The sequence below is a fragment of the Lissotriton vulgaris genome, chromosome 8, assembly GCF_964263255.1.
Source record: "Lissotriton vulgaris chromosome 8, aLisVul1.2, whole genome shotgun sequence".
Classification (NCBI taxonomy): domain Eukaryota; kingdom Metazoa; phylum Chordata; class Amphibia; order Caudata; family Salamandridae; genus Lissotriton; species Lissotriton vulgaris.
The window spans coordinates 29,022,289-29,037,602 of record NC_141696.1 but is presented as its reverse complement, the minus strand read 5'-3'; the positions used below and the strand labels follow the sequence as shown (position 1 = coordinate 29,037,602).

At 43.4% G+C, this 15,314-nt stretch overlaps 1 protein-coding gene across 1 annotated transcript in view; it reads left to right on the top strand.

Annotated features, from left to right (window-relative positions):
- Window positions 1–15,314, top strand: part of LOC147693291 (extracellular calcium-sensing receptor-like) — a 52,966-nt gene that overhangs the window by 33,276 nt on the left and 4,376 nt on the right. The window lies entirely within an intron of this gene.

Genomic DNA, 15,314 nt, shown 5'->3' with positions numbered 1-15,314 from the left:
CTGACCTAATCATGGGTTCACACTCTGCAACTCTGGGCATTCAGCTTGCTTAATCTCCACAATGGCCCCCCGCGGCGGGATGCCTGGCTTTCACCTTGGGGATGCCCTGTAGGGGCTATCTCACAGGGAAAAGCCAGGACGGGTTCCCAAGGCAAGCCCGGAGATACCCCTTCGGGGGTCGATTCAGGCGCTATGTAAGAAACATAATAATAATAATAATATACATATGAAGACAATAAATACATAGAACTATGCATCCCCTAAACTTCAAAACAAGTGGCATAAAAGAATTAACCAACCCATTATTAACCCTGAATATAATGACCATCATATAATATCAGGGCCTTAAACATATGTTAAGTTGCAAACAGCCTCTCTATCCCTCATTTTTTCAAACAGAGTTATGCAACCTTTAGACCTTGGTGTGGGCCAATATCTCCACATTAGTTGTTTGATACTTTGATAACAATTTTTTCTATTAGTTGTATTCCTTCCTTCAAAACCCTTATCCGTTGTTCTACAATACCATTACCCTGTGAGTAATTAACAGAGGTGTGAATATGTCCAATACCTTGTTTTGATAAACAATGTTTTTATATTGCTGTTTGTTTCCTAAGGAGCCCAAGGCCATTTTTCCTATGGAGCCAATGCTATTTTCCCTACATTAGCCTAACTTTTGCACAATGTAGGTTGCTTCTGCTTTGCTCAAAAGTAGAAAGAAGGTACATGCATGTTTTCATGACACAATATATTTTGCACAAATTCAGAACAAATTTAAGAATTTACGTATTATCTTTCTTTTTCTGGGATGTTGCTATACCGCCTGTGCAAGGTCATTGTGGTCTAGACAGTAACTACACAAAAAATCGAATTCAAAATATAGAATTACCAAAATATCGAAGTCAAAATATAGAAGGGACAAAATATCGAATGGACAGAATATAGTGGTGAAAAATATAGAATTTAAGGTAAGTAATTTAATATAGATTTTTATAAATATAGAAAGTCAAAATATGGGCATATAGGTATTAAAATATATTGAATTTTTAATAATATTGAATTTTTTTAAGTGTTTTGTATGTTAGTATATGTGTGAAAAGTGTATATTTTTTGTAATTTATTTTAAGTAATGAATTTTATGTGATTTAATTTTTGTGTAATTTAATTCTGTAGTGGGTTGTGGGTTTATAGGGGAATAGGGTGGGAAGTAATTTAATTATATTAAATTAAATATTAATTTTTAGAAATTACTAAATATTTTTAATTTAATTTTGTGTTTTACTTCTGTAGCGGGTTATGGGTTTAGAGGGGAATAGGGTGGGAAGTAATTTAATTGTAACTAATTCAATATTTTAATTTATTTATTGGTATTCATTTTGAACTAATTGTTAATTTTTAAATGATAATTAATTTTAATAATTGATAATTATGTTAATTTTTTTTCTGTAGCGGTTTGTGGGTTTATAGGTGAATAAGGTGGGAAGTAATTTAATTGTAATAAAGTAAATCATTTTTATTTATTTATTGGTATTGATTTTTTATTTATTGTTAATTAATTGTTAATTGGCAATTACTTTGTAATAATAGGTAATTAATTTTAATAACGCATATTTATTTGTATTTTTAATTGATTATCTATTACATAATATTAAATTGGTAATTACTTTTAATTATTTTTTTATTGGTATTGATATTTAATTTATTTTTATTAATATATTAAATCTTTACTTACCCTACTGTTAAACTCACTAGAGGGGAAATAGTAATTTGTACCCCTAGGTTATCCAACGCTCTCTCTGCTGTTGCACTCTCTGGAGTGGGAATAGTACTTTTTACCCCTATGCTATCCAACGTTTTCCCTACTGTTGAACTCTCCGGAGTGGGAATAGTAATTTTTACCCCTACGCTGTCCAACGCTTTCCCTACTGTTGCACTCTCTGGAGTGGGAATAGTAATTTTTACCCCTACGCTATCCAACGCTTTCCCTACTGTTGCACTCTATGGAGTGGGAATAGTAATTTTTACACCTACGCTATCCAACGCTTTCCCTACTGTTGCACTCTCTGGAGTTGGAATAGTAATTTTTACCCCTATGCTATCCAACGCTTTCCCTACTGTTGCACTCTCTGGAGGGGGAATAGTCATTTTTACCCCTACACTATCCAACGCTTTCCCTACTGGTGCACTCTCTGGAGTGGGAATTGTAATTTTTACCCCTACGCTATCCAACGCTTTCCCTACTGTTGCAGTTTTTGGAGTGGGAATAGTAATTTTTACCCCTACGCTATCCAATACTTTCCCTACTGTTACACTCTCTGGAGTGGGAATAGTAATTTTTACTCCCTCACTATCCAACACTTTCCCTACTGTTGCACTCACTGGAGTGGGAATAGTAATTTTTACCCTCCCGCTATCCAACGCTTTCCCTACTGTTGCACTCACTGGAGTGGGAATAGTAATTTTTACCCCTACGCTATCCAATGTTTTCCCTACTGTTGCACTCACAGGAGTGGTAATAGTAAATGTTACCCTCAAACTATCCTATGGTGAAAATATTGTATATTTTTTATTAATATTATGTTGATATATACATATATGTTTTAAAAAATAAAATTGTATGTTTTTGTATAACTTAAATTAATTATTTAATAATTTTAAGGTGATTTAAGTATTTTAAGTATGTTTTAGTTAATTATATTTATTATTTAATACATTTCAAATTACTTTTAAGACATTTAAAAAAAATTATATTTTGACGAACTATATTTTTTAATACCATATTTTTGATTCAATATTTTTGTACTTACCTGTTTGTAGATAGGAATTTGATATTTTTGTATTCTATAATTTTTTCCTCGATATTTTGGTAATTCTATATTATTGTATTCAATATTATGTCAATGATCCGGTCTACACATAACAAAGACATCCAGCTGCTGTTTTGGGATGTACACGTTTTGGAATATAACAAGGGACATGTTCTGATAGTCAGAAAGCCAAGGTACTGCGGACGAGATGGCTGCACCAGCTGAGATGGAGATCCATCTGATATATGTGCTGATGTATGGGGTTTGCCACCAAAACTGAGAGCTATTTTTTCTAAAATCTATACCCACTAGACCGGGAGAGCCCTCCAATATGCCCCAGAAAAGGTGTGCCAGATAATTGTAGTTTCTTCATTCTACACAGCCTAGCAATTTGTAGGAACATCCCTCTAATTGAGGATGAACGAGACAAGCAGGTGCCACCCACTGAGGATCCAGGGCGTGCAATGATGACAGTCGTGATAAGACAGAAGTGGACTTGAGATAACAGCTTATCTACAACCTTTTCACAAATGTAACTATGCAATGAGATCATGTTACAGTTTACCATTGCATGGTATTGTGTGGCTTTGTCAAATATGTGTATGTATGCTTCAGAGTGTGAGATGCATGTCCTAAAGTTTGTGGAAGGCAGGTTTTGGAAAAGTTAACATTTACATGTAGTGTTTCAGTGAAGCCTAACTAGTCTTAACAATGACATTGTGTGGCTGAAGTTTCATACTTCTCTGACTTGTGAGACATCATTAATGATTTTAAAACTAGAGAGAATATTCACAAGAGCATGTGATAATCATCGCAAAAGTAACTTAACGCAACCTACAACATCGCAGTCTATCGCAGGAAATTTACACTGTGTTAACCAAGTATTCACAGCACGGGGGTACCATGCGATAGTCACCAGATAATGCATCAAATGGCTGTGTTAAAATCAATGCCACACTGCAAAAATGCGAAACGCGAACGCAAAAAAAGCTGTGATGAGGCCAAGCGCGATACAAAAAGCTGCAAAAGCCAGCCACAGGCCTGCAAATCCCACGCTTCTGGCGGGAAAATGCACTATAAAAGCAGAACAAGAAAAACACACCAGAAACAATCAAACTTGGGCAGCACCATGGATGCTACCTGACCGAGCGCAAATGCCAATGTGAACTCCACAAGCCCCACAGACCACCAGCAAGGTACAACAGGGTCAGGGAAGGCCAGGGAGAAGAGGGAGAGAAAGGCGGGTTGCAGTCCGCAGCAACATAAGACCAGCGTCACGGAGGTGACAGAAGACTACCAGCAATTGTCCCACAATCAGACTACCTGGAATGCGCAAAGGCGGTCTGTACTCATTCCATGGTAATACAGACTAGTATACAATCTCAGCAACCCATTGTTGTTCAGAATTTATGTAGTCAAATCAACATATGGTGCATTTAGGTCGACGACGTTTCGATGCAGTTACACAATACTTGCATCATCATCAGGACAGAAAAATATATGTCATGTTTGTCTTGGAAAATTATTTAAAAAGCCTTTGTTTTGCGAGTTTACATTATACATGGAAAAAGGAAGGAAACAAAAAATAAAAAATAGGAAGAAATCATTAGAAACGACTAGGCATGAAAACAATTCATTTCATATTGAACAACACTATTCGACAATTTCTATAGTGCTGTGTGGAAGAACTGAATACATTCAGTGCAATGAGGCACATGCTAGTGATTTAAAAAGAAACATTCAAAGGTGTTTCCAGGTGTGAAAAACGACGCAGTGACAGAAGTTGTGTGAAAAGCTACGGATACACTAATTGCCATGGGGCATCTACTAGTGATTTAAAAAGGAACCAGCACAAGTGTGCGTTTCAGGTGTGAAAAGCGGCGCAGTGACAGGAGATGTTTGAATAACTGTGAATCTGAGGAGCTTGTGAGGATACCTCGGAGTAGTAAAGGCGGCGCAGTTTCAATGGTGTTCCAATTTACGGTGATCATGCTTGTGGCCGTGGGCGCCAGGCGGACCAGTGAGTTAAAATGGGCGCTACGTCTGTTCGAAGATCGGCGCAGTGAAGTGGGAGGTGTTATAATATAGTGCTTTGAAAGCGAGGTTTCATGGCTAAACAAGCGTAATTATCAACCTGATGCGACGTATATAGGAAGAGAGTACCTCGTAATTTAACAGAGTGGCTCCATGGTAGGCTTTCCTCGGAGCGTTAAAAACTAAGGAGATAAAAGTTGGATAAGCTATCAGAATAGCTCCAGTGTTTGCAATACGTGCAATTTGAGGTGATTAGGGGTTTAAAAATGAATACTCACGATAGTGTCATTTCCGTGAGAAGAATTGGGAGGCTGAAACAAGGGGAGGATAAGTTAGGTCTCCCGAAGGAATGCAACAAACTGCGGGGAAGCCGAGGGACAGTGATACACTTACATGTTCAAGCCGAAGGTCGCGCTTGGTCCTGGTTAGTGTTTCTGAGGGATCTGGCGGGAAATAAAACTCGCCATTAGTGGTCTGCCCTAGGAAATCTATCAGTAACGTAACGGGCAAGGAGCGGTACTTACAATTAGGTGCAGCATGATGGCTGAAGGAGGGGGTTCTGGCGGAGATCGCTAGTTGGCTGGGACACATGATCCATAATTATAATGGAAAAAGGACTACACGCCGGCGTCAATGGCTACGGCGGCAATCTTGTAGTGGGGTTTGGATTAAGGGAATTCAGCTGGGTAGGTTACATTCAGAGGTGAAATGCTTATCACGATAAGGAATAATTCATTAATACACGGTAGATTAACGTAGTTGTAATTAAGGCATAAGAGGGAGGTGACTACGCCTGAATAAATAACAAGGTGGTTATAGGGTGGTGGTGAGGGTGATGCGGCGCAAGGAGGGTGAAGGTGCTCAGTGAACAATACTAGTCATATTTACAATTTATACTCATAAATTACAGTTTCATAGTAACGAGGTCCAGTCCTCAACTCTGTTTAGTCCTTTTCGAATGCTGTCAGTTCTTAGGATCCAGTGGAGTTCCACTTTATTCAACAGTTGAGAGATATCACCTCCTCTTGGGGGCGGCTTTACTTGTGTGATCACTGTCCAAACAAAGTCATTCTCTGTGTGCCCTTTTTCCATGAAGTGTTCGACTAGAGGTGCATTGGTGGTTTGGCACCTAATCCGGCTTCTATGTTGTCCCATCCGGAGCTTGATCTTTTGGCTGGTGAGACACTATTAGAACCCCGCACCAAACACAATCAGGAAAGAATTACATGTGTGACCACATTTTCTCCAGCATCAAATGCCATTAAAAAAAGTGTTTTGAAACATTGGCCAGTTCTAAATGCCGGCATTCTCAACTTGGAACAACCAATGTTCGCTTTCAAAAGAGCAAAGAACATAAAAGATCATTTGGTCTGTGCCACACTTCCACAATCTGATCCAAGGAACACCTTAAATGACTTATGGAATTTACCAACTCTCAAGGGCCACGCAAAGTGCGGACAATGTGTTTCATGTGAGTCAACTATAGAGGGCAAAACATTCAATTTTGGCACAATCAGATATGAAAGACACTATTTTACAAATTGTAATTCACAAAATGTGGTGTACGCAATTTTCTGCCCCTGCATGTTAATATACATAGGACAGACCAGCCAAAAGATCAAGCTCCGGATGGGACAACATAGAAGCCGGATTAGGTGCCAAACCACCAATGCACCTCTAGTCGAACACTTCATGGAAAAAGGGCACACAGAGAATGACTTTGTTTGGACAGTGATCACACAAGTAAAGCCGCCCCCAAGAGGAGGTGATATCTCTCAACTGTTGAATAAAGTGGAACTCCACCGGATCCTAAGAACTGACAGCATTCGAAAAGGACTAAACAGAGTTGAGGACTGGACCTCGTTACTATGAAACTGTAATTTATGAGTATAAATTGTAAATATGACTAGTATTGTTCACTGAGCACCTTCACCCTCCTTGCGCCGCATCACCCTCACCCCCACCCTATAACCACCTTGTTATTTATTCAGGCGTAGTCACCTCCCTCTTATGCCTTAATTACAACTACGTTAATCTACCGTGTATTAATGAATTATCCCTTATCGTGATAAGCATTTCACCTCTGAATGTAACCTACCCAGCTGAATTCCCTTAATCCAAACCCCACTACAAGATGGCCGCCGTAGCCATTGACGCCGGCGTGTAGTCCTTTTTCCATTATAATTATGGATCATGTGTGCCAGCCAACTAGCGATCTCCACCAGAACCCCCTCCTTCAGCCATCATGCTGCACCTAATTGTAAGTACCGCTCCTTGCCCGTTACGTTACTGATAGATTTCCTAGGGCAGACCACTAATGGCGAGTTTTATTTCCCGCCAGATCCCTCAGAAACACTAACCAGGACCAAGCGCGACCTTCGGCTTGAACATGTAAGTGTATCACTGTCCCTCGGCTTCCCCGAAGTTTGTTGCATTCCTTCGGGAGACCTAACTTATCCTCCCCTTGTTTCAGCCTCCCAATTCTTCTCACGGAAATGACACTATCGTGAGTATTCATTTTTAAACCCCTAATCACCTCAAATTGCACGTATTGCAAACACTGGAGCTATTCTGATAGCTTATCCAACTTTTATCTCCTTAGTTTTTAACGCTCCGAGGAAAGCCTACCATGGAGCCACTCTGTTAAATTACGAGGTACTCTCTTCCTATATACGTCGCATCAGGTTGATAATTACGCTTGTTTAGCCATGAAACCTCGCTTTCAAAGCACCATATTACAACACCTCCCACTTCACTGCGCCGATCTTCGAACAGACGTAGCGCCCATTTTAACTCACTGGTCCGCCTGGCGCCCACGGCCACAAGCATGATCACCGTAAATTGGAACACCATTGAAACTGCGCCGCCTTTACTACTCCGAGGTATCCTCACAAGCCCCTCAGATTCACAGTTATTCAAACATCTCCTGTCACTGCGCCGCTTTTCACACCTGAAACGCACACTTGTGCTGGTTCCTTTTTAAATCACTAGTAGATGCCCCATGGCAATTAGTGTATCCGTAGCTTTTCACACAACTTCTGTCACTGCGTCGTTTTTCACACCTGGAAACACCTTTGAATGTTTCTTTTTAAATCACTAGCATGTGCCTCATTGCACTGAATGTATTCAGTTCTTCCACACAGCACTATAGAAATTGTCGAATAGTGTTGTTCAATATGAAATGAATTGTTTTCATGCCTAGTCGTTTCTAATGATTTCTTCCTATTTTTTATTTTTTGTTTCCTTCCTTTTTCCATGTATAATGTAAACTCGCAAAACAAAGGCTTTTTAAATAATTTTCCAAGACAAACATGACATATATTTTTCTGTCCTGATGATGATGCAAGTATTGTGTAACTGCATCGAAACGCCGTCGACCTAAATGCACCATATGTTGATTTGACTACATAAATTCTGAACAACAATGGGTTGCTGAGATTGTATACTAGTCTGTATTACCATGGAATGAGTACAGACCGCCTTTGCGCACTTCTACATAACTGTTTGTGTCACTTGTTTTATTCTTGTCCCTTGTGGGTCACAGGCTGTGCCCACTTTTGTACAATTGTCGTTTACACTGAGTAACATAAAATTTTTTTGGATAATTAAAGAAACCTGCCCGGCTGGGCGGAGGTCATATATACTATTCAGTATATGTCTATTTTTTACTCTGATTCTCAATGTCTAGGGTCCCCTGTTCTGTAAAATAGCCTATTGCCCAAGGACCCTAGTGTGATTCCTTTTGGGTTTCCCTTGTCGTGTCAAAACATACCTGGAATGCAGCCGTAGTGTTGAGGAGGCCAATGGATGAGGCAAAGAGGTACTGGCATGACCTAAACACCTAAACCAGGCACAAACCTGTTGTTTTTTGCAATTGTGAGTCCCAGGCTCTCCACATCACTGGAGTCAAGATATCCAGGCTGAAGAAGGCTGATAGCCAGGAACCGGTCCTTGGATGCTTGATTCCGGTCTAGGAAAGACATAGCTTGGTAGTTCGGGCTGGACTGTTCCCATGAGGCACAGGGTCAAGGCTGATTTGCATATAGCCATTGTCTGACCTAGGGTGGTGTGGAGTACAAAAAACGATGGATTTAGGCCCAGATCTTTGTACTGGGGTGAATGTAAGACATTGTTCTGCATTCGGTCCATCAACTGTGTTTTTTGCAACAAACCTGCTGCCAACATTAAGGCAGCAATGGGGACAGGAGGTGAAAGTCCTGCGCCACAGGAGGAGCAGGAGGAAATGGAGGCCAGTCATCAGTGTGGACACCGTGCAAGGAGGTGGGAGTACGGACACAGTTCGAGAGGACCTGGCACAACAACAACAGGGTGAGTAACGACCTAGTACTGGGGGGATGGGCACAAAGGCACACATGCACAATCAAGAATAGCACACTGCACACCCACAATGACCCAGGATTATGTCCCCCATCCCAGTGGCACACTACAGCACACACACATAGCAATCACAGCACATCCCATGACAATGTGGCACCAAGTGCACACTGACACTGCAGAACAGGGGACAGAACTGGGTCCGCTCATGCACATAAACAGGCCAATCACATTGGACAGAGCTGGGAGCTGAAAGATGCATATGCACAGGTACATCCTCACATCCGGCATGTAGTCCCAATGTCCACTCTTCTCCCCAAATTGCCATCACCGCCAAAACAGTCACAATGTACATTGTCACACAGTCTGTATGAAAACAAGAATAATGCACAAACATAAATATCAACACAATGTTAACACGCATCTCCCCTTCACATTGCAGAGGGACAAAAAACACCTCCAGCAGGTCAGACCAGACAACCCATCAGTGGACGACCACCACATCTCCGACACTGATGCCCTACAAAAGCTCATGGACTTCTCATGCAACCCACCCCCAGGAGCAGGGCAGCCAAGCTAAATAAGGAAGACCAAAGCCCCTGCACAGACCACACTACAGTAAGAACCCGCCACCACAGCTGGCTCCCAACACCAATCCGAGGCACACATAGCATTCCAATGCCAGGCGTCAGAATGCCAAAAGGAGGTGGCGGAACAGGTGCGGGTGGGCTCAGAGCTCATAGAAGCTGAGCTGGGTGTTCATGTCCCATCAGGGACCACTTACACCCACAAAGGAGACCCACACTGGGACAGATACATATGCATGTTCACATGTCCTGCAATGAACTACGCCCAGAGCCACAGAATCATCATTCACACCTCAACGCTGGACCGCTGTACGATGGGCTAGTTTACTCCGCATTGAGTGGATGACAACAAAGCTACATGTCCAAAGTGTTAACCGCTGCCTGCAGTGACATGTCTGTGTCCGCTATACACAGCACAATGTACATTGTCGTAGGGTCCTGGGCTCTCATGCATACAACAAGACCACACGGATACAAGCACATATCTTGTTGAATGTGGCCCCTTTATTGGCAGGGCCACATGTACAGTGACGCCTGTGCTGCATATGTGTGGGGTGAGTATAAGCCAGCCCACACGGAGTGCTTGGTGCTGGCAACAACCTGAACAATGGACACCAGGGCGATGGAAACAGAAAACACCTGCATAACAGAGTCAACCGCTGAGCAACATGGAGTAGACCGGAGCAAGGACAGTGGTCACCCAACAGTCAAACAAAATGTCCCATGAGTTGCAGTGCACTAAGGTTGGGGCACTAGAGACGACCGCGTTGAAATGTGAAGAAATTGCTAGGATTGTGTCCCTTCGGGTTAGTCCTGATGCAGATGGAGTGGGATGTGTTACACCTTCATCAACTTCCTCATCAACATCCCAGGTCTTTCACTCTGCCTGAGGTGACATTGCTGCACAACCTCTGTACAGCACAATACTGTAACGGTCCATGGGTTGAGGTGCACTAAGTCTGTGGCACCTGGAGTGCTGAGGAGGGGATCAGGCAGATGATGACTTCCACGACAGGCCTGAGCAACTCAGTTAGTCTGCCAGTACCACTGTTTTGACTCTGGCAGATTTTGGATGGAGTTGGCGCTTGCGATGGTGGCTTGTGCCTCCTGCATTGATGCGACATCTGGGCTGTCAGGACTGGATGTGTGAGCCATGGTGGTCCGCAGTTGAAGCCGGAGGCAGCGGACAGCGAAGGGCCACATGCACATGGAGTCAATAACCCCAAGAGACCACCGTCACAGAGGTCATCCAATATTTATTCAGACAGGGTTCCTGACATGAGCTGCACAGAGTTAGTGACCCCAGATGCACAGCGTTCGGCACAGACACACCGCCACGGGACGGTGACTTGCGTTGCACTGAGGTAGGGCCACTCAGACTGAGCGGGTCCTTGTTGAAGTCGAAGGTGAATGGGGCGGAGGGTTGCGGGAGACAGTGGAAGATGTCCTCCAGGGCATGATGCAGAGGTCTGATGTTAACCAGAAGCAGCAAATGAAGGATTGGAAAGCAACAGCCTTGTTGCCACCACCAATTAGGCGACAGCCCCATGAGGGTGAAAACTACACCCTAGTCCATAGACTCAGGCTGCACCAATGTACTACCAGAGAGTGTCCATGAATGTCGGGGAACATACTTAGTGGCACTGGGGCTGGGAGAGGGTGTAGTCTGCGATGATGTCGGTACACTGATAGGATCTCTGCCATCGATAAATCCAGACTACTGGACCATAAAGTAGGCCAGAGACAGCGGTCAGCAGTGGCCCACAGCCACGTGTCGTTGGCTCGCGATGCACAGAGTTAGTGACACCAGGGCAGTTGCTGGTAGTGTTCCATCACCTCCATGACGATGATCCTATTCCCTCCGGACTAAAATACGTCATGCTCTTACGCCTCTCCTTGTGTGCAATGATATGCATTCTGCCTTTGAATAATCAATGTTCAGTTCCAATTCTGTGACCTACTCGTGTGCAGCGTAGGCTGAGGGAAGTAGTCCGCGTAGGCCCACAGACAAGTGTGGTTGTAATGCTATGCAAGGACGTGGTGGCACCACATCGAAGGCAGTATAATGACATAAACTCTGCCTTAAATAATGTTCACTGCCATGGTGTAATCAAGACTCAGTTCCAAATGTGTGACCTACTTGTCCACAGATGCCGGTGTCGTAGCACACCGGTTAGGTCTTTTACCTGCCCGGTGAAAATACCCAATGATGAAGCATGTCACCCAATACTCGAGTGAGTGAGGGTAATATAAAAAACAATTGTGATTTTTCACATTTCACTTCACTTGAAAATATTTTCTTTGTTTCTTTTTCTAGTCACTCCTTTGTTGTTGATTGTATTTCATTTGGGGTATAGGAGTGTCCTTTGAGCCCTAACTCTCTTATTGTTTATACACACACTACTTGTCCACTGTGCATGCCAGTGGAGAATGTCAACGAGTAAGGAGTACTGTGGGCCTGTGTTGCAGAGGCTGTGATGGTCTGAGGTGGCTGCCACAGTCGCAGGCCTCAGGCTTGGACACGTGTTGGGCCCTCTTTAACACACGCCGGGGTCGACAGGTGGGCATTGAATCCTGGGTGCTCAGGGGCGGGCAGGACTGGTTCGCGGACCAGCGTCCCGGGGTGTAGAAGGCAAACAGGATCGCTGGCGAGTCCACTCACGGCATCAGCCTCATTGCGAGGTGAGAGGGGCCGCCCTGGCAGAGACGTTGGGCACTCTGGAAGAGGACCATGGCCAGAGTTAAGTGCCTTTTATACACACCCCTACGCTTGCCTGGCGTATGTCAGGCCAGCCCACTCGACTCACGCTTACGGGGGGGTCACAAGCTTTATTTCCACAACCTTCCCTACTGGCTGGGATGACATGGTTGCGTCCACTGTCCACTACACTCCAAACACCAGCGGTGTGTGTCGACATGATTCTGTGTGTGGTCTGCATCCTGCAGTCTGGCCATCACATCCCCACCAAACTTGGCATTGTGAATGAATGAATGAATGAATGACTACTCATTTGTATAGCGCATGGTTCAAGTCAAAACAAGCTTTATTCGATTGTTAAAATCATAAAAGCACAATCAAGCAATAAAGATACAGTGTCACATTTCATCAATTAAAAAAGACATTAAACTGTTATGATAATATCAATACATACAAAAGTTATTAAAAATGGGCATGTTAAAAGAACAATTTAAAAACAGTAAAAAGACACAGTGTATTCGATCACCCCGCCTGGTTATTCGGGGATAGCTTCCTGGTCTTAACACGCATGGCAGCTACCAGGAAGCTAGCAACCCCGAAAATTACCCTTGTAGATCCTAGTAGTTGTAGGTAGAAGAGAGCTGGGCGTGCTTGTAGAAAACCTGCATCTCTTAGTATTGGGGCTAAGAACCGTCTTCTGCCCTCCTTAAAGTGATCACAGAACATGACAAAGTGCATAAGAGACTGCTCTGAGAAATTATCACAACTACATGGGTTTAGTGTGTCAGGTACCCCCCACACTAGGAAATCACCTAGGGTGTATTGTATGATGTTGAACCTGAATCTGATAAGGAGGTGACGATGGAATGGTTTACTGACAATTTTCAGATAGGATTCTAGGGAGGGAGTAGTTAGGAGCAAAAAAATCGCTCTTACTTTAGGCTTAATTAGTTCCTCTTCTTCCCTTGCTTAATTAGCCCTGAGCAGAAAATGTTCCTTAATCCATTTTACGTCTCCTTTGACTATGGTGTTTGGGTGATTGTAAAGACCTGGCCTACCCAATTTATTCAGCGTGTTCTTAATGTATGCAAGCCAGGTTACCCGGAGGCATCCCAGCGCTTCAGTGTTCCAATTCATCCCCGAAGATTTAGGGAAATAGGAAGGTTTTCAGCATGTTCCTGAATCTAAGATGGTTTTCCTCCATCCGAATGTGTACAGTTTCATTCATGGGTTGGTTGCCTCCTTCGCAAATGCCTGGTTCCCACCTCTTTCGACATTCTGCTATTTTGTGGCTGAGGTGCCATGCCGTTGCTGGCTAATGTACATGGCTGGCCCTGGTTCCCACAGTGAGTTGTGCGGTCGTGTCTGGTGGGTGTGCATGTTGTAGGTGAGCTTGTGACGTGTGCATTCTAATTGTTGTGAGTTGCATGATTGTGGAGCTGAGGTGTGTGGTGTGTGCATTTGGTATTAGCCAACAAGAAGGGCATTTCCGTGGCTGCTATCCTGGTGTCGCAGGTTGATGATGGACTGTTTGAAGGTGTAGGAATCATGCACACTGTCTAGGTGGTATGCAGTGGTGTTGGCAGAGATTCCCAGGTGGTCCACTATTGCCTGTACATTGGTGGTATATGTGCCCTTTCTGTTGCACTTTTGTGTGCAGTGTTGCCAGGGGCCACTAGTACCACATGTGTGCAGTCAATTGCCCCCTGACACATGCAGGAAGCCAGCTGTGGCATACACGCCTTGCTTGGTCTCCGGCTGCTCCTGCGCAGTGTGTGGGAAGTATAGATGGTGGGGTACCAAGCTAATGGTGTCATCCATGACCGTTGTGAGGGACTTGGAATGGTCTGGCTGTCTGACTCCTCAGTCTCAGGTGGATGTTGATTAGAGGGTAGCAGAGGCCAACACGTGCACACAGCCATCAGCTTTGTCTGAGGTGGGATGTTGGTTGTCCGCTGTGCTGGTACTGTCAGCCTGTGGGCAATGGTTGTCAGGATGCAGTGGAGAGTTGTCCCTTTGGGCATGTAGCGGGCAATGACATTCTCTGATGTTGGGTCTGTGTGGTTGGTGCAATAAATAATTATATATACTCTATATTATCATTTAATAATGAACATTACAATGCAATATTAGGGATTTATTTGTATGACTGACACCATGGCAGAAATAGGACCGCCTAAAGATGGTGCAGTTGCATTCTCCCATTTCCACATGGGAGCATGTGTTACGGCTGTAAACCAGAGGCCGCAAGGGAAAGAGTGTCCCAAACATGCTTTCTAACAGGGCTTCCATGTCGGAAAGGCTGGCATAGAAACAGTGCCTGAAACTGTGCATTGTAATCTAAACTGCATAAGCCACATATGGATTACAGACCGACTCCGACTGGCCGACGGGCTCCTTGAGCCCGTCAGAAGCCAGCTGGAATGACTGGATGGTTTCAGTTCCAGTCGGCATTGGAACCAGCGATTTCCGTTGTAAAGCTTCCTGAAATCGTAATTGGCCCCTTTATATGTATATAATATTAAAAAATATTTTTCAAGTCCATTTCATCTTTGGTGATTTCTTTTAATTTTGATATATTTTTAAACAGTTGTATATATATTTTTATTTCAAATATACAACATTATTTGTAATATATATAGTAAAAATTATTATGTTCCTAATTAGGCTGCCTGTTGGACAAACATCTGACCGGCATCGTGTTGGAATGGAAACTGACCAACAAGCAGTCCGGGGTCCCATCCGACGAGTTTGGATATGACTGCCCATGAGGTGGTCAAAAGATTAATTTTCCTAAGGCGGCTGGTGCTGCAGGCAGAAAAGAGCCTCTGCACAACCATATTTAGGAAAATG